Source organism: Camellia sinensis, chromosome 14 (genome assembly GCF_055761805.1).
Source record: "Camellia sinensis isolate YWXY chromosome 14, ASM5576180v1, whole genome shotgun sequence".
Classification (NCBI taxonomy): Eukaryota; Viridiplantae; Streptophyta; class Magnoliopsida; order Ericales; family Theaceae; genus Camellia; species Camellia sinensis.
The window spans coordinates 137456921-137477933 of NC_138974.1; the positions used below are offsets into that span (position 1 = coordinate 137456921).

The 21013-nt window shown below is 37.8% G+C and overlaps 1 long non-coding RNA gene and 1 pseudogene across 1 annotated transcript; both read left to right on the forward strand.

Annotated features, from left to right (window-relative positions):
- The first annotated feature begins 1015 nt into the window (after positions 1-1015).
- LOC114288910 (potassium transporter 5-like) lies at positions 1016-10528 on the forward strand (annotated as a pseudogene).
- Positions 5304-6133, forward strand: LOC145789176 (uncharacterized). The gene is made up of 2 exons (XR_014350168.1): positions 5304-5393; positions 5829-6133. It is a non-coding gene; the product is annotated as an uncharacterized LOC145789176 (long non-coding RNA).
- Positions 10529-21013: the final 10485 nt, after the last annotated feature.

Below are 21013 nucleotides of genomic sequence, written 5' to 3' on the forward strand. Positions count from 1 at the left end.
AATCTTATGCTCCAATTTATATAACAAAATAAGATTTTTAATGAGAAGTCTTATGATCGATATATCATACTAAATTTTTTGAAAGCTTGATTTTTAAAATAATTTTGTATGGGATTTTGAGACTCTTATAATATCTCTTATTAAAAGTATTCTTTTAAAAAGTATATAGATATATCGATAATTTCAATGTCACTCTTACTGCTCCTTAATACAATAATTATGAGAATTTTAAATTTGTATTTAAAACTTATAAATTATGAGATAGATTATTATAATTTTAAATTTATATTGCGTCGATTTTAAATTTAAATTAATAGATTACTTTCTATATTTAGTGACAGTTTAAATTTTAATAAAATAAAATTTAAAAATTTTAATTAATTAATTTGTATAGTTGGTCTTTTAACCTAACTGATTAAGTTAAATTGTTTTGGTTTAAAAGATTTGCTGGTTTAATCGTAATTTTAGCGATTTTACATGCTACGATGATATTTTCTTACTTATTAAGTTTTTTAAATTCCTTTAATTATTTCCCTTTCAAAAATCAATATGATGATTTTTTAAAATTCATATATTTTTATTCTAAAATAGTGAAGTATTAAAATTATGTTATTTTTTTTTATAACAAAGCAAAATTTTAATTATTAATTGTCAATATAATAATTTTAATTTATCTATACTATATATTATTATAAAGGAATATTTAAAAGAAAACTTTTAAACTTTTAAATAAAATTTTATTTACAAAAAATAAAACATAAAAAAAATTAAATATAATTATCATATTTTTAATAAATAATATGTTATTTTATTCCGTACATATGATAGTATAATGTACGAGAATATCACATGCTGACCCCCTTGACATTAGTTCCAACCATCTCCCTTTCTATAGATCTTTCTCTCTCTCTCTCTCTCTCCCCGTAATATGAGGAAGGGACTTCTGATCTCCCATCATAGTTATATATATCTATATATATGCTGTTGGTTGTAACATTGAGGGATTATTAGAGAAATGTCTAGCAGTGATAGGATAGTAGATGCGCCTGAAGTTAGCCTGGTGGATTTTTCTGATCAACATCATCGACAGCAAGAACAACAAATCAAAGGCAGAAAACTTTCACACAAAAAGCTGAGGCGATATGACTCCTTGGATGTCGAATCCACCAAGCTTCACTCCCATCATGCCCACCCCTCCATGGTCTGCTTACTCTCCTACTATTCTTCTTAACCCCACCCCCCAAACACAGATATATATAAGTAACCAATAAACAGGAACTTGGGTAAATTATATGACTAATACCTTACTTCCAATCCAACGAGTCAATTTGATCAATTTATTTCTAATTGTGTGGATTTTATATTATTTATTTTTATATTAATGTGTTAATTTGGTCAAATTATTAAATGTAATAAGGGAACTGGATTACAGTTGTGCCTCAACGTGAGCTTATTTTTGTGATTCATGAGTGATTGATGGATGTAAAAAAATAGATTAACCAGACATTATGAAATTTAGGTTGAGAATTATCTCAAATTTAAAGTTTGTAAGTCTATTAGAAGTCTTGTTTTGATAGTATGAGTCTTTCATTCATATATTATTTTTGATCATTCGAATCATCAATCCTTTGAAATTTAAAAATATATAAAGATTTGATATTGATATATATATATATATATATTAGAATTATCCAATAATAGAAGTAAAGTAGTATTTGTTGGTGAAATGAAGGAAGGAAAGAGGTGGGGGGTGGTGTTGCATCTAGCGTTTCAGAGCATAGGGGTAGTGTACGGTGACATCAGTACCTCCCCTCTCTACGTCTATGCATCCACCTTCAGCAGTGGGATCAACCACAACGACGACATTCTTGGGGTTATGTCTTTGATCATGTACACCCTCACTTTGATTCCCCTTTTCAAGTACGTCTTGGTCGTCTTATGTGCGAATGATAATGGCAATGGTAATCAACTTGTTATTCAACAAAAACAATCATTCATTCATTTATTCATTCATTCATTCTATGATTGCTTGCTTGTTTGCTTAATTTAATTTAGTCTTATTCTGAATCCTCCTGATCATTACAATCACCACGAAATGAATTGTTGTTTTTGCACTTGCAGGAGGAACATTTGCTCTTTACTCGTTGATATGTAGGTGTGCGGGAAATCCTACATCGGTTTGTGAGGGACTACTTTCCCACTTTATAAGCAGGCTGGCTCCTCTTACCTTGCATAAGCCTTTTTCCCCAGTGGGGAAGGAACAAAACCGTGCGGTCGGAATGCCAAAGCGGACAATATGTGCAAGGCACGGGGACCGGTGGCTTTATTTGGCGCCGTCTGTGGAAACTCCCTCCGAGGTGACCGGAGCCAGGGCGGCTGGGGGCTAATGTGCGGGAAATCCCACATCGGTCTGTGAGGGACTACTTTCCCACCTTATAAGCAGGATGGCTCCTCTTACTTTGCATAGGTCTTTTCCCCCAGTGGGGGAGGAACAAAACCGTGCGGTCGGAATGCCAAAGCGGACAATATGTGCAAGGCACGGGGACCGGTGGCTTTATTTGGCGCCGTCTGTGGGAACTCCGTCCGGGGTGACCGGAGCCAGCGCGGCTGGGGGCTAATATGCAGGAAATCCCACATCGGTCTGTGAGGGACTACTTTCTCACCTTATAAGCAAGCTGGCTCCTCTTACCTTGTATAGGCCTTTTCCCTCAGTGGGGGAGGAACAAAACCGTGCGGTCGGAATGCCAAAGCGGACAATATGTGCAAGGCACGGGGACCGGTGGCTTTATTTGGCGCCGTCTGTGGGAACTCCCTCCGGGGTGACCGGAGCCAGCGCGGCTGGGGGCTAATGTGCGGGAAATCCTACATCGGTCTGTGAGGGACTACTTTCCCACCTTATAAACAGGCTGGCTCCTCTTACCTTGCATAGGCCTTTTCCCCCAGTGGAGGAGGAACAAAACCGTGCGGTCAGAATGCCAAAGTGGACAATATGTGCAAGGCACGGGGACCGGTGGCTTTCTTTGGCGCCGTCTGTGGGAACTCCCTCCGGGGTGACCAGAGCTAGCGCGGCTGGGAGCTAATGGACGGGAAATCCCACATCGGTCTGTGAGGGACTACTTTCTCACCTTATAAGCAGGCTAGCTTCTCTTACCTTGTATAGGCTTTATAAGAGGAGCCAGCCTGCTTATAAGGTGGGAAAGTAGTCCCTCACAGACCGATGTGGGATTTCCCGCACAGTAGGTATGCGCAAGTAGGGTTGGTACCAAGTCAAGAGGCAAAAGAAAGAGATGTTTCGACGTTTAGCCTTGAGTTGCCTAACCCTCCTCCTAACCCGAACAATCGAGTGCTATCAGCAGCGAGGCTTAAGTCGAAGCTGGAGAAGAGTATATTTGCAAAGTCCTTCCTACTGTTTGCAACAATGCTTGGCACTTCTATGGTCATCGGCGATGGCATCCTCACCCCTTGCATCTCTGGTTTAATTTCTTTCACTCTCCTCGCTACTATACTAGTTATTATTATTATTATTATTATTATTATTATTATTATTATTATTATTATTATTTATTTTTCACTAAAATGCCTTAATTTTTTATTTATTTATTTTTTTTTAGCACGCATATAACTTGAACATGAAACTTGACATTATTGCTTCCTTTTTTTTTTCAATATATATATATATATATATAACAAAGTACCTAATTATAAAGTTACTATTACTTTTGACTTGAAATGGGCAGAGTTTCATTCCTTTTCTATTTCAATCCAAAAACAGTGCGACATCATTATTATGGACGAATTGTGTCCCTATTAAAATTAAATCGCTATTATGTTCACTCCATAGATTACACTGTTTTTCTTACCTTTTTTACATATAGATCTACTCAATAAATATCATATTTTATTATGACCTCTTTTCTTTTCCTTTTTTTCTGAAAGATACATTGGTCTCGATTATGGGTGAAGCATAACTTTAATTGTATCTAAGAAATTAAAAAATAAAGAGAGTGAAATCATGTGCTGACAATTAACATTTAAATATATATATATATATATATATCCTATAAATTTGCATGGCAAAATTGAAAGATTGTGGTACATGACAATTCATACCCAATTTATTTGGATTTTTGCTGAAAGTTGAAGGGGAAAACACTATAAAAAAAAAATATATATATATATATATATATATAGTTTCGTCTCTTACCCTCTATGATTGACATTTGACTGACAAATCCTATATATTTTCCAATGCGGCAGTGATTGAGAGCTCTAGTAGAGTTGCTATTAGAGAGCTCTACTGAGCTGGCAACCCCTTTTAAAAAAAAAAAAAAAAAGAACCAAAAAAAGACAAAACAAAGGAAAGAAAAAGACAATTTAATGCCAGTTTAGAGCTACATTTTTAGAGCTCCAAAGCAATTTCCTTTCCAATGTGTGTATCAGTTTTATGAGTCCAGATCCTCTGCCATAGTTTCCTACAATTCTTCCTGCCGTGGTTCCGAAACGACATCGTTTTGATGTTAAATTCAAATTTTTTTTTTTTCTCTTTTTTCCCATTCTCCCTCAATCGTTAAGACAGCCAGCCTAACCCCTCAAGAGAGAGCCGAACTCGAACGGTTCCTCTGGCGCAGAGGAGGGTGGGCAACGACGACTCCGGAGGTGACAGCGGCTGCAGCTAGGCGAAGTGAGGCGGCTGTGAGGTCTCCTCTTCTATCTTCATTCTCATGTGGTGCTTAAATACGTATGTATATATATATGGTTTATATGTATATATATGTATATGATTTCTTTATTTGAATTTCTTTTTGATTTCTTAAATGGGTTTTGTTTAAGTTGTTTGATTTCTAAGATATTATGGGTTTAATTTCTAGGGTTTGAACTCTTGTTGATTCCGTAAATGGGTTTGTTTTCTAGGGATTTTTCCCCCCTATTTTCCCCTTTACAATTTCTCCTTCCTAAAAATAGGAATCCAAAGATCAAATTGTATGTATGATTTTTCATTTGAGCATATCAACTTTTAATTATCCAAATCATTTTGTGTCTATAAAAAAAAATCTGAGATTTCCCCCATTACATTGTTTGAACAAGGGGGACCTGATTGAGACTTGTTAAAGCAAATATAATATGCTTTTTCCTATAATATTTTTCATATATGATTTGTAATTTTTCATATACTTTTTTTCAATTGATTCTTTGTAATTTCTGCATTATGATGCATTGGGCATCTTCCTAATTACATCTTGCTGGTATATTTTTATTGCAAGAAACGCCTTTTTAACATGATAAATGATCTTCCAACAATATTTGAAGTTGTGACAGGGACGACCAAGAAACAAGTGAAGGAGAAGTCATCAATCTCAAATCACAGCAATAGCAAATCTAAGTCAAATTCTAAGGTAGTAAAGGATTTCTACTATTCTAATTTTTCAATCCCACTACATAAACTGAAGTTGTTGGTTAGATAATTTTGGTTTGTTGTGCATTACTTAAACAAGATATGGTTTGTGTTGTCAAAGTGGCACATATGATGTGTATGTAGTTAGGCCTCAATGAATTGTGTTAGTATAATGTTCATTTCTTAGTTCACTGTTTAATTAAGCTGATTCACAATTGTTGTTTTCAATGAATGAAATTGCTATGTCTCAAAACAGAGCAGTTCAATTTTTTCCACTTCACATGAGTGTGTGTGTGTGCCATTGGAAATTAATTTTGTTAAACCTATAATCATGGACATTAGGGTTGAAGCCATAGACACAATATTGATGAGTTAACTGTGATGCGTAAATTTGAGCTTGTTTTTTTTTTTCTTCTTTTTTTGGTTCTTTTTGCAGGGTTGAAGCCCAACAAAGTGTGCTATTATCAATGTGGAGACCCTTGTATACCAGCAATGAGTAATGTGTCCTACAAATGCAATACAAAGAAATGATGGAATTATAAGAGAAAGAGTTATGCTACTGTAATTGTTATTATTTTAATTATGAAGAAGTAACTATGTTTCAATGTTGTAATTGACTAGTTTGATTTTTGAAATGGTTGGGAATGTAGAACTTTTGAAAATTGTGAAATCTGAAAATGTTGTTGATATTATTGAAATAGTTGGGAATTTAGAAATCTGAAAATGTTGTTGCTACTTCTATATTGCAGCTGCTATTGGCATTCAATATTAAAAAATCTAAACTTTTATTGATGCCCTTATTTTGTCTTTTACAGATTTTGGATGTAGAGGGGGGAAAATGAGAGAGGTAAAGATGAAGATAGAAAGATAAAGCAAAGGCCAAAGATATATGACAGACTAAATTTTTTAATAAAACAATGATATATAACAAAACTATTCTACAAATCTCATTCAGTCACAATCAAAATTGCATAAAAACATATGACAGACTAAATTTTTTTTTATCAAACAATTTCCTAGGACTCATTTGATCTATACAAAATGACTTTATCAATCTCTTAAAAGACTGATTAGATCTATATAATATAACAATACTCAAATTTGCAATTCCATTAATACAATAAAAGAAAAAAAATGAAAAAAATAAAAGCTATGAAAATGATATTTTCCAAAATTGCTTCGTTTCAAATGAATATCATCAGAAGATTGTTTCAACTAGGTAGCATCAGTAACTTAAACGAAACATGCTCAGAGATCAGCAACGATGACGCATGATCATGAAATGAATTGATGACGATGAATCATAGTTGATATGAGAAGCAGCAATCCATATGCAGATGGTCCATTTCGTTGCTATCACAGAGTCATCAAGACTCTAGAGAGAAAAGAAACACGGTTTTCATGGCCGCATAGAGTATGTTCCATTGTCAAATTACCTTGGTTGGGCACCTGCATTCAATGATTGAAGTGAAGACGAGTCAAAAAATGAAAATTTTCAATGATCAGTGAAAATCATTACTTTGCTTAGTATACTTTAGAAAAACATATATTGGCATGTCAACGGGTTTATATCAAATCATACCCGTCTCTTAGTCAATCTATCTTACCAAGTCAAAAATCATAGCAACACTAACACAGACACAACCATAACCATAGATGTGAAACTATCTTACAAAATTTGCATTACAGTAGTACTAGTTATGTTGGATATTTCATTATATCATATATATGTGAAAATGATAACGTTTCACTTCATTATGTGAAATTGAATAAATAGAACTTCATTCTTATGGGACCTCAATTCCTGCAATATTTTGAAAACAGCACAACATGTAAAATAGTTCAACAAAAGAATTATACATTATCTGCATTGCAAAACATTTTTGTTTGTCATGAAAATGAAATGATCACTTGAATATTAATCCTATATACATATCTGATATAGTTTTGACCAAGTGGTGTAAAATCAACATAAATTCTTCTAATATCTGATATAAATACATAAATCCTCCTAATATCTTAATCATATATGCATATCCGATATAGTTTTGAACAAAAAGAATTTCACAACATAATTCTGTGAATTCTCTTCAGAATTCAAGAAGCCCTTAGAAGGAAAATCAAACAACAAAATACAAATTTGATATAAAAAATTAATCAAATCGATGGAGAGTTTTAATTCATCAGTAACAAAGAAAAAATATAGAACTCAACTCCATATGAACACAAGACCTGCCTCATCAACTTCAAGATTGTTCAAGTATCATTCAATCTCTTGGACTAATGAGTCTGTAATATTTACATTTGGACTAATGAATCCCTTGTATATCAGACCCATATTCTTAAAGATACAAAAACTCTAAACAACTTTGACAAATTTATTTTTTTATACTATTTTCATTTTGGGATAAAAAATCATTGGTTTGAGGTTTTCAACAGGTTTCCATAATCATACAATCGAAAGGTTTTCATAACATAATCATATAGTCAAAACAAAGACCCAGATAAATTATTATATCAAACAACACCATTCAAGCCATAAAAATTGAAAAACCAAAGCCCCAATTGAAAGCAAACATGATCAGATCGATCACCTAAAACAACATAAAGCATATCTGAAACAAGAAGACTCACATCTGTTTTCTCTCAAGGATGGAAAATAAAAAAAGAAGAGAGGAGAAGGAGGAGGTTGAGAAAGAGGAGAGATAGAGGAGGAGGAGGAGGTTGAGAATCCATTACCGTCGCCTCGCCTCCACTGCAGCATCGCATCGCCTCGCCGCCATCGCCTTTCTTTTCATTTCGTATCTCTGTTCTTGCTCATCGAGTGGGTTAGGGCTCTCAGACTACCTCAGAGAGAGAAGACAATGGGGAAAAGAAAAGAAAAGAAAAGATGAAAAAAAAAAAAGGACCAAAATGACGTCGTTTGGGAACCACGGCAGGAAGAATTGTAGGAAACTATGGCAGAGGATCTGGACTCCAGTTTATCTGCTGTGGGAGGTATTAAAGAAGCAACACCCTCCATGACAGAAGGTATTAAGCAAAGATAAGATAAGGCTTTCCCCATGACATGAGTTTAAGATACTAGTACTATATTAGTAGTCGGCCCAAACGAGTTGAGTTGGGCGGTTTTCAAGTAAGCCTGTTTTGAGTGTGGTGGACTGGGGTTGTTTTATCAATTAGGATCCTAGTATGCCTATTCATGGTTCAAAGATTTGCAGCAGACAAAGTTGGGTACAGCTTCGCCCCTTCTATTTATAGCTGGCATTGGAGTCTACAATTTCATCAAGTTCGATCCAACAGTAGTCAAAGCTCTAAATCCACTGTACATCATCCATTATTTCAAGAGAAACAAAAAAGATGCATGGATTTCCCTTGGTGGCATTGTCCTTTGCATCACTGGTATGGTATCAACTTCTCTTTCCCTAGTTAAATTTATCAGTAATGCTCTCTTTATACAAAACCCAAGAAAGAAAAAAAGAATTATTCAGAATTTGTATGCATAATGATTACTCCGTTTGCCAAACACAGGAACTGAAGCTATGTTTGCGGATGTTGGTCATTTCTCTGTTGGTTCAATACAAATAAGTATGTGCGCTGTGACTTATCCAGCACTCATACTAGCTTACACCGGACAAGCCTCTTTCCTTAGGAAGCACAATCAGTATGAGTATATTTCAGATGCCTTTTTCAAGTCCATACCAGGTAGGTGCTTAATTTTCTTCTTCATATACTTTTGTTTTATTCAATTAGATTTTTCTAGCTATTTCATTCATTCAATTAGCAGATTTATTTATGCAATATCAAATTGTTGGTGCAGGTCCTAGGTATTGGCCAATGTTTGTGGTGGCTGTTTTGGAACAATCCCTCTCACTAGGCTGCTTCCCTCGGGTTAAAATCATTCACACATCGGCCAAGTTTGAAGGACAAGTTTACATACCCGAAATCAATTATCTCCTCATGCTGGCTTGTGTTGTCGTCACTGCTGTATTCAGAACTACTGCCAAGATCGGAAATGCATACGGTAACTAATATATATTAATTAATATTTGTGTTCTATCATCCCTTTTTTCAATTGGAATGATTTTTATTTATTTATTTTATTATTGAGGTTTGCAGGGATTGCTGTGGTGTTAGTGATGGTGCTTACATCGGCATTCCTAGTGCTCATCATGATACTGATATGGAAAACCCACATACTACTCGTGATGTTATACGTTGTTGTCGTTGGCACCGTCGAGCTTCTCTATTTGAGTTCAGTACTATACAAATTTGATCAAGGAGGATATCTACCTTTGGCCTTTGCGTTTTTTATAATGGTTATAACGTACATCTGGAATGATGTGTACCGAAGGAAGTACTACTACGAGCTTGATCACAAAATCTGCCCTGAAAAGTTAAAAGGAGATTGTTGGTTCTGATGATGATGATCAAACAAAGTTTTGTCGAATTCCAGGACTTGCAATCTTCTACTCAGAGCTTGTTCATGGCATCCCACCAATCTTCAAGCATTATGGGGAAAATGTACCTGCACTGCACACTTTCCTTGTTTTTGTCTCTATTAAATCACTACCCATAAGCAAAGTTCCAGTGGAAGAGCGGTTTCTCTTTCGCAGAGTACAACCAAAACAGCTGAATATGTTCCGCTGTGTGGTGAGATATGGATACACAGATGTGCGAAACAAAGAACATGATCAGCCTTTTGAAACAATATTGGTGGGAAGGCTGAAGGAGTTCATAACAAGGGATTATATATTTTCTGCAATTATCAACATTCGCAATGAGTCAGGTGAAGATGATGGTGGTTCAGTCATCAATGGCGGTGGTGACAAAATTGTAAACAAGGACATGGATGATGGTGATGAAAAGCAAGTTGAAAAGGAGGAGAAACATGGAGTAGAAGGAGTGGAAGAGGCAATGGAGAGAGAAATAGGGGTGGTGGACAAGGCATGGCGTGGTGGTGTTGTGCACTTCTTGGGTGAGAATGAGGTGGTAGCAGGGGAAGGAAGTGGAATTGGGAAGAGGATTTTGATAAATTACGCATACAGTTTCATAAGGCGGAATTTGAGACAAGCTGACAAGGTGTTTGTTATTCCTCACAAGCGCTTGCTGAAGGTGGGAATGGCATATGAGCTTTAGAACATCATCATCATCGTCATCAAGTATATACAGGGACAGATCCAGGATTATGATTTTGGGAGGGCCAAAATACATTTAATTTCTAACCAATAAAATTTGAAATTCAATACCAGTTTCTACCAACATGAAAAAAAATCAATAATGCTATGATAAAATATTGAACTATATATTCCTTGTCAACATAGTTGAGTAACAAAAGATGATCATACAATTGAGAATATTTTTTTGCTCATATTTACTTACAAAAATTAGTAACTATTTCTACATGCATTTATTTACTAAAATTAAGCATTTTCAATTGAGCTAGACGCTCTTTTATAATATCAAAAGCATGAATGATAGAGTCTACATCAAACCCTCGAGCAATGTCTTTTTTAATGTACGTAATCAAATAACTAGCCAGAAAATCATCTTCCATCCTATTCTTAAAAGTCATAAAATATATGGCAGCACAAAATAACATTTAGATTTTTATCCAAATTCTTAGAGGAAATCAACAAATCATAACCTAAAAGCCTATTCAATTATCAAGAAATCACACAACACAGTACCTACCAATTACAATAAATCATAGTATTAAAAAAAATTCACAATATTTAGTTAACAATTGTACCAATAACAATTATCAAATATTCATCGCAACTCCTGGCTTCTCCACCCTATGCCAGCCTCTCTGCCACAATTTCACCCAAAAAAACAACCAGCTTGCATTGGCCCCACATTGTCATTAAATTATTATTTATTTTTAAAAAAATTCAAAATCAATTGCTAACCCAGATAATGTTAGATGTGGTGGGTTCTGATGTGTGTGTTGAAAGAGTGTATGTATACTTATTTTTCCGATGGGCATAGTAAAATAAAAGAGTGTTTGGAGAGAAGAGCGAAATCTATTGACAGTGGGGATGAAATTGTAGGTTATGTGATCAGAGGGCAAAAATATCAAAGCTAAGGTGTCTGAACAGAAGGGTTAGCAGAGGTAACAGATCCTGTAGAAGTGTTCGTATAAAAGATTTGGAGTTATTTATAAAAAATGGAAGGAATAGGAAGCAGCCATTACCGGACCCCCCTTGCGTACCGGAGGTCAAGGACACCGGCGGCCAGTGGATATAGGCGTAGTTACCGTAGTCGTGCACCTTTTAAGACCCAGTATGTTCGCAGACGGTACGTTCAAAATATTCCCCGATTTATTAAGAAGACTAAGAGGGGAGTAAGGAAATTACAGCTATACGATGAACAATTAAGGGACGTTAAGTTTGATAATAAAGGCGTGTCGAGATTACTTAATGGTATTGAGTTGGGTAATAAGAGATATGACCGTCAATCAGACAAGATCGTGGTTAAGGGTATCAAATTCATTGGTAATGTTCAATTGGGACAGGATGCTAAGGACGAAGCTGTGGTCCACCACGTGTTGTTTTTTGTCATCAGTGATAATAGTCCGTCAGATTCCGTCCCTACACCTGACAAGATATTTATTGGAGTTGGCGAGGGTAATCCTGAGACCTGGATTGTTGATCCTAACCAGTCTGACCGTTTTCGGATGCTAAAGAAAATGAGATTCAAACTCGTCGATGGCAAGGACAAAGAGTACGTTCGTCACGGGATAGAAGTTGTAGACCGGTTCTTCCCAGTTGATGTTTGGACGGACTACAAAGATACGCTGTTGGGAAATGTTGGAAGCATTCAAAAGGGTGCCATATATTTAGTGGCTGCTACTGTTAGTGGAAAGGAATGCAAAATTACTTTAAGGAGTCAAATGTACTTTAAAACTGTTTAGAATTGTAATTTGATGTATTTTTATTTTTAATGTTCAGGTTAATGGAGGTGGACGATATAAAAACTGGGGTTGTTGAAGGTGTTTCGGCAAGTGATTTCAGTTGTATTGAACTTGCGTTGCCTAATTTATTTTCTCAATTGAGGTTAAGATACAAACAAAAAAGTATTAAGGTTGATAAAATATTGATAAAATATTCCCCCCTTTGCGCACCCAATGCTAGTGGGTTGGTCAGAGTAAATGTTTATGATCGGAGGTTAGACGGTAATGACAGTTTGCAGGCATGGTTTATTTTCCCAGTAGATTGTCAATGCGAGTTATTCTATTATGGGAATGGTTATTGTTCAATTAACGACAAACAGGTGCCATGGATGGTGAAGTATCGACTTGAAAATTCCAATATTAAAAGGGGGGTTACGTATTGTAAAATGAAGGGGTATCTGAAGTATTCTACAAGTGACATGCCAGAAGATTCGCAAACGAGGGCCCCCTCTATTGAGGTTAAGATACAAACAAAAAAGTATTAAGGTTGATAAAATATTGATAAAATATTCCCCCCTTTGCGCACCCAATGCTAGTGGGTTGGTCAGAGTAAATGTTTATGATCGGAGGTTAGACGGTAATGACAGTTTGCAGGCATGGTTTATTTTCCTAGTAGATTGTCAATGCGAGTTAGTCTATTATGGGAATGGTTATTGTTCAATTAACGACAAACAGGTGCCATGGATGGTGAAGTATCGACTTGAAAATTCCAATATTAAAAGGGGGGTTACGTATTGTAAAATGAAGGGGTATCTAAAGTATTCTACAAGTGACATGCCAGAAGATTCGCAAATGAGGGCCCCCTCTATTGTTGTGTTATCTAAAAAATATACTAATGATAATGTTGGTGTGTGGCATTGTCGAGGCTTTATATAGGGGGAGGTCACACCAGCCCGGGGGGGGGCGCTATATATAATATTACTAGCGCCCCCCCTGTTGAAATTGTACCCTATAGGCAATTTCATCCGTCGATAGACGTACGGATGGTGACGTGTAAGGTGGAGATTAAATCCGTACTCACACCAAATAGTAATCACTATTTGGTGTGAGTGGTGTGAGTAGACGTGGCCGGATCCTGTCCACCCACGTGTCACGATCGTGGTGGTTTTGCTTGGAGATAAAGCAAAGGTGCACAGAATTCCGCGTGAATGAACAGTAATGGGCGGGAATTCAAATTTTAAATTCCGAATCTCCGTATTTACAGCTGTCTATATATCTGGGTCCAGCCTCAGATATTTGTCGGTAGAGAGAGATATGAGAGATATGCTTTTGCAGTTGGAGAGTTATTACACTGAGGTGATTTTCTGGTACCTCCTTTTCTTTCTGCCATTTTTGTCGATTTATTTGGTATACAATGTTGTACTCCTTAGAAGAGTATCCCGAGAATTACGGGCAATTCACTCAAATGTGTGTAGATCGCTTTTTGACGTGGCAACTAGGACTGTGGGAAGAGAGCCGGCGGAGAGCTCCGGTGAAGTTTGTTCCGGTGTACGAAGATCAGAGGGCAAAAATATCAAAGCTAAGGTGTCTGAACAGAAGGGTTAGCAGAGGTAACAGATCCTGTAGAAGTGTTCGTATAAAAGATTTGGAGTTATTTATAAAAAATGGAAGGAATAGGAAGCAGCCATTACCGGACCCCCCTTGCGTACCGGAGGTCAAGGACACCGGCGGCCAGTGGATATAGGCGTAGTTACCGTAGTCGTGCACCTTTTAAGACCCAGTATGTTCGCAGACGGTACGTTCAAAATATTCCCCGATTTATTAAGAAGACTAAGAGGGGAGTAAGGAAATTACAGCTATACGATGAACAATTAAGGGACATTAAGTTTGATAATAAAGGCGTGTCGAGATTACTTAATGGTATTGAGTTGGGTAATAAGAGATCTGACCGTCAATCAGACAAGATCGTGGTTAAGGGTATCAAATTCATTAGTAATGTCCAATTGGGACAGGATGCTAAGGACGAAGCTGTGGTCCACCACGTGTTGTTTTTTGTCATCAGTGATAATAGTCCGTCAGACTCCGTCCCTACACCTGACAAGATATTTATTGGAGTTGGCGAGGGTAATCCTGAGACCTGGATTGTTGATCCTGACCAGTCTGACCGTTTTCGAATGCTAAAGAAAATGAGATTCAAGCTCGTTGGTGGCAAGGACAAAGAGTACGTTCGTCACGGGATAGAAGTTGTAGACCGGTTCTTCCCAGTTGATGTTTGGACGGACTACAAAGATACGCTGTTGGGAAATGTTGGAAGCATTCAAAAGGGTGCCATATATTTAGTGGCTGCTACTGTTAGTGGAAAGGAATGCAAAATTACTTTAAGGAGTCAAATGTACTTTAAAACTGTTTAGAATTGTAATTTGATGTATTTTTATTTTTAATGTTCAGGTTAATGGAGGTGGACGATATAAAAACTGGGGTTGTTGAAGGTGTTTCGGCAAGTGATTTTAGTTGTATTGAACTTGCGTTGCCTAATTTATTTTCTCAATTGAGGTTAAGATACAAACAAAAAAGTATTAAGGTTGATAAAATATTGATAAAATATTCCCCCCTTTGCGCACCCAATGCTAGTGGGTTGGTCAGAGTAAATGTTTATGATCGGAGGTTAGACGGTAATGACAGTTTGCAGGCATAGTTTATTTTCCCAGTAGATTGTCAATGCGAGTTAGTCTATTATGGGAATGGTTATTGTTCAATTAACGACAAACAGGTGCCATGGATGGTGAAGTATCGACTTGAAAATTCCAATATTAAAAGGGGGGTTACGTATTGTAAAATGAAGGGGTATCTAAAGTATTCTACAAGTGACATGCCAGAAGATTCGCAAATGAGGGCCCCCTCTATTGTTGTGTTATCTAAAAAATATACTAATGATAATGTTGATGTCTGGCATTGTCCTCCAACGAAGGCCATTCCGATTCTGACACGGACTAAGTCTGTTGGTTTACCGGAGAGGCGAAGAGATTTGTTGTTAGGAGGTTTTGGGGAAAGTGGTTCAGTCATTCATGAACGCAGAGGTCGTCTGAGTTTGTCAGAGATTGATGTACGCAGAGGTGGTGATGAATCTAGTGATGTTGATCCTAGTCCGTCGATTTCAGAGGTTGGTGAACGCAAAGAGGAAGTTGATCGTAGAGGATCAGTTGTTATGGATGCAGCAGAATTTTCTAATGTTTTACGAAATGTAATCATCAGTGTAAAAAATAGTGATGTGACTCAAGATGTAATAGTGGATGATAAGGCAAATGTAGTGAGTAAATAAAACTTTGAGCGGTTTCATAAATAAAATTAATAAAATTTTTCATTAATCATAACAGTGGTTACATTAACATCAAATCATTCTCTCATTAATGGGGACATTGCATCTAACCAACTACTGTCCCCATTTGTTAATAAAATACAAGGAATTCCTCCTCTAATAGTGAGATCTGGTTGGAACTTAACAAATACATGCAAATCTCTCTGGCAGCCTACTAAATTCTTCATTAATTCGGTAGGGACTGTCGAGTATTTGATGTCGTCTATGACGTTGTAGACGGCGTCTTGGTCGTAGTCCTTGAAGCTTATTCTGCCAGAGAAGTAATTGTGTCGTCCGAGGCTTCTGGCCCAGGCGGTTTTGCCTGTTCTTGAGGGTCCTTCGAGGTAGGGAGAGATTGGGCGGATGGGCCTCTGCTCTGGTTCCTGTTATCAGAGGAGGAGGAGAGTTCTTCGTCAGTATATAAATTGTTTATATTATTTTTGTGTATCCCTAATCTAAGGAAATCGTCTTCCCTCCAAACGGAGAGGCAACAATTTTGACATAACTCGTACTGAACGCAATTTCGACTTACAAACAAAATATTATTTTCTGCCCATTTTTTTACTTCTTCATTTAAGAAAGGAAATGAATTAAAAGGGCTAGTATATGGGGGCCTCTCTCTTTTGTAATGATCCCTGGAAAATATTTTTAATTGGGGATATTTTGTGACGTAATCGGTGGGACATCTTTCTTTACAGAGAGCAAAGAATTGTTCCTCCGTTTTTGCTTCGCCAAGTATCGTCTTCCAGAGTTCGTCTCTGTTTTTCGAAGGACTTCTCTCCTTAGATGAAAATTCTCCCCATTCGACGAACTCGCCCCCTTTCTGTATATACTGTCGACTTGCTTTTGGCGAGTGGAGTTTTTCTATATTTGGATGGTAGATCCTCCCATTGGTTCCAGTGAGATCGAAAAATCTCGAGTTGGAGGTTTGGATCTTTTTCGTGCATTGAACCATGGCATGAAGGTGAGGGTTTCCATCTTCATGGAGCTCCCTTGCGACAAGTATGTAGTATGGCTGACAGGCTAGTTGGAGGAGAGACTGGAGGAGTTCTAAGAGTTGTTCTTTTGGGCATGGGCATTGTGGGTAGGTGAGGAAGACATTCTTGGCATAAAAACGGAAAGAGGATTGGCGAGGCATTATTTAGCTTATTTAGTGATTAACACTTAACTTACACTGGTGTGAATGTTGTTTGTCGAGGCTTTATATAGGGGGAGGTCACACCAGCCGAGGGGGGCGCTATATATAATATTACTAGCGCCCCCTGTTGAAATTGTACTCGATAGGCAATTTCATCCGTCGATGGACGTACGGATGGTGACGTGTAAGGTGGAGATTAAATCCGTACTCACACCAAATAGTAATCACTATTTGGTGTGAGTGGTGTGAGTAGACGTGGCCGGATCCTGTCCACCCACGTGTCACGATCGTGGTGGTTTTTCTTGGAGATAAAGCAAAGGTGCGCAGAATTCCGCGTGAATGAACAGTAATGGGCGGGAATTCAAATTTTGAATTCCAAATCTTCGTATTTACAGCTGTCTATATATCTGGGTCCAGCCTCAGATATTTGTCGGTGGAGAGAGATATGAGAGATATGCTTTTGCAGTTGGAGAGTTATTACACTGAGGTGATTTTCTGGTACCTCCTTTTCTTTCTGCCATTTTTGTCGATTTATTTGGTATACAATGATGTACTCCTTAGAAGAGTATCCCGAGAATTACGGGCAGTTCACTCAAATGTGTGTAGATCACTTTTTGACGTGGCAACTAGGACTGTGGGAAGAGAGCCGGCAGAGAGCTCCGGTGAAGTTTGTTCCGGTGTACGAAGATCAGAGGGCAAAAATATCAAAGCTAAGGTGTCTGAACAGAAGGGTTAGCAGAGGTAACAGATCCTGTAGAAGTGTTCGTATAAAAGATTTGGAGTTATTTATAAAAAATGGAAGGAATAGGAAACAGCCATTACCGGACCCCCCTTGCGTACCGGAGGTCAAGGACACCGGCGGCCAGTGGATATAGGCGTAGTTACCGTAGTCGTGCACCTTTTAAGACCCAGTATGTTCGCAGACGGTACGTTCAAAATATTCCCCGATTTATTAAGAAGACTAAGAGGGGAGTAAGGAAATTACAGCTATACGATGAACAATTAAGGGACGTTAAGTTTGATAATAAAGGCGTGTCGAGATTACTTAATGGTATTGAGTTGGGTAATAAGAGATCTGACCGTCAATCAGACAAGATCGTGGTTAAGGGTATCAAATTCATTGGTAATGTCCAATTGGGACAGGATGCTAAGGACGAAGCTGTGGTCCACCACGTGTTGTTTTTTGTCATCAGTGATAATAGTCCGTCAGACTCCGTCCCTACACCTGACAAGATATTTATTGGAGTTGGCGAGGGTAATCCTGAGACCTGGATTGTTGATCCTAACCAGTCTGACCGTTTTCGGATGCTAAAGAAAATGAGATTCAAACTCGTCGGTGGCAAGGACAAAGAGTACGTTCGTCACGGGATAGAAGTTGTAGACCGGTTCTTCCCAGTTGATGTTTGGACGGACTACAAAGATACGCTGTTGGGAAATGTTGGAAGCATTCAAAAGGGTGCCATATATTTAGTGGCTGCTACTGTTAGTGGAAAGGAATGCAAAATTACTTTAAGGAGTCAAATGTACTTTAAAACTGTTTAGAATTGTAATTTGATGTATTTTTATTTTTAATGTTCAGGTTAATGGAGGTGGACGATATAAAAACTGGGGTTGTTGAAGGTGTTTCGGCAAGTGATTTCAGTTGTATTGAACTTGCGTTGCCTAATTTATTTTCTCAATTGAGGTTAAGATACAAACAAAAAAGTATTAAGGTTGATAAAATATTGATAAAATATTCCCCCCTTTGCGCACCCAATGCTAGTGGGTTGGTCAGAGTAAATGTTTATGATCGGAGGTTAGACGGTAATGACAGTTTGCAAGCATGGTTTATTTTCCCAACAGATTGTCAATGCGAGTTAGTCTATTATGGGAATGGTTATTGTTCAATTAACGACAAACAGGTGCCATGGATGGTGAAGTATCGACTTGAAAATTCCAATATTAAAAGGGGGGTTACGTATTGTAAAATGAAGGGGTATCTAAAGTATTCTACAAGTGACATGCCAGAAGATTCGCAAATGAGGGCCCCCTCTATTGTTGTGTTATCTAAAAAATATACTAATGATAATGTTGATGTCTGGCATTGTCCTCCAACGAAGGCCATTCCGATTCTGACACGGACTAAGTCTGTTGGTTTACCGGAGAGGCGAAGAGATTTGTTGTTAGGAGGTTTTGGGGAAAGTGGTTCAGTCATTCATGAACGCAGAGGTAGTCTGAGTTTGTCAGAGATTGATGTACGCAGAGGTGGTGATGAATCTAGTGATGTTGATCCTGGTCCGTCGATTTCAGAGGTTGGTGAACGCAAAGAGGAAGTTGATCGTAGAGGATCAGTTGTTATGGATGCAGCAGAATTTTCTAATGTTTTACGAAATGTAATCATCAGTGTAAAAAATAGTGATGTAACTCAAGATGTAATAGTGGATGATAAGGGAAATGTAGTGAGTAAATAAAACTTTGAGCGGTTTCATAAATAAAATTAATAAAATTTTTCATTAATCATAACAGTTGTTACATTAACATCAAACCATTAAGTAATCTCGACACGCCTTTATTATCAAACTTAACGTCCCTTAATTGTTCATCGTATAGCTGTAATTTCCTTACTCCCCTCTTAGTCTTCTTAATAAATCGGGGAATATTTTGAACGTACCGTCTGTGAATATACTGGGTCTTGAAAGGTGCACGACTACGGTAACTACGCCTATATCCACTGGCCGCCGGTGTCCTTGACCTCCGGTACGCAAGGGGGGTCCGGTAATGGCTGCTTCCTATTCCTTCCATTTTTTATAAATAACTCCAAATCTTTTATACGAACACTTCTACAGGATCTGTTATCTCTGCTAACCCTTCTGTTCAGACACCTTAGCCTTGATATTTTTGCCCTCTGATCTTCGTACACCGGAACAAACTTCACCGGAGCTCTCCGCCGGCTCTCTTCCCACAGTCCTAGTTGCCACGTCAAAAAGCGATCTACACACATTTGAGTGAATTGCCCGTAATTCTCGGGATACTCTTCTAAGGAGTACAACATTGTATACCAAATAAATCGACAAAAATGGCAGAAAGAAAAGGAGGGACGAAACAAGGTACCAGAAAATCACCTCAGTGTAATAACTCTCCAACTGCAAAAGCATATCTCTCATATCTCTCTCCACCGACAAATATCTGAGGCTGGACCCAGATATATAGACAGCTGTAAATACGGAGATTCGGAATTTAAAATTTGAATTCCCGCCCATTACTGTTCATTCACGCGGAATTCTGTGCACCTTTTGCTTTATCTCCAAGCAAAACCACCACGATCGTGACACGTGGGTGGACAGGATCCGGCCACGTCTACTCACACCACTCACACCAAATAGTGATTACTATTTGGTGTGAGTACGGATTTAATCTCCACCTTACACGTCACCATCCGTACGTCCATCGACGGATGAAATTGCCTATCGGGTACAATTTTAACAGGGGGGCGCTAGTAATATTATATATAGCGCCCCCCCCCCCCCCGAGCTGGTGTGACCTCCCTCTATATAAAGCCTCCACTAACAACATTCACACCGGTGTAAGTTAAGTGTTAATCACTAAATAAGCTAAATAATGCCTCACCAAGCCTCTTTCCGTTTTTATGCCAAGAATGTCTTCCTTACCTACCCACAATGCCCATGCCCAAAAGAACAACTCTTAGAACTCCTCCAGTCTCTCCTCCAACTAGCCTGTCAACCATACTACATACTTGTCGCAAGGGAGCTCCATGAAGATGGAAACCCACACCTTCATGCCATGGTCCAATGCACGAAGAAGATCCAAACCTCCAACCCGAGATTTTTCGATCTCAGTGGAACCAATGGGAGGATCTACCATCCAAATATAGAAAAACTCCACTCGCCAACAGCAAGTCGACAGTATATACAGAAAGGGGGCGAGTTCGTCGAATGGGGAGAATTTTCATCTAAGGGGAGAAGTCCTTCGAAAAACAGAGACGAACTCTGGAAGGGAATACTTGGCGAAGCAGAAACGGAGGAACAATTCTTTGCTCTCTCCAAAGAAAGATGTCCCACCGATTACGTCACAAAATACCCCCAATTAAAAACATTTTCCCGGGATCATTACAAAAGAGAGAAGCCCCCATATACTAGCCCTTTTAATTCATTTCCTTTTTTAAATGAAGAAGTAAAAAAATGGGCAGAAAATAATATTTTGTTTGTAAGTCGAAATTGCGTTCAGTATGAGTTATGT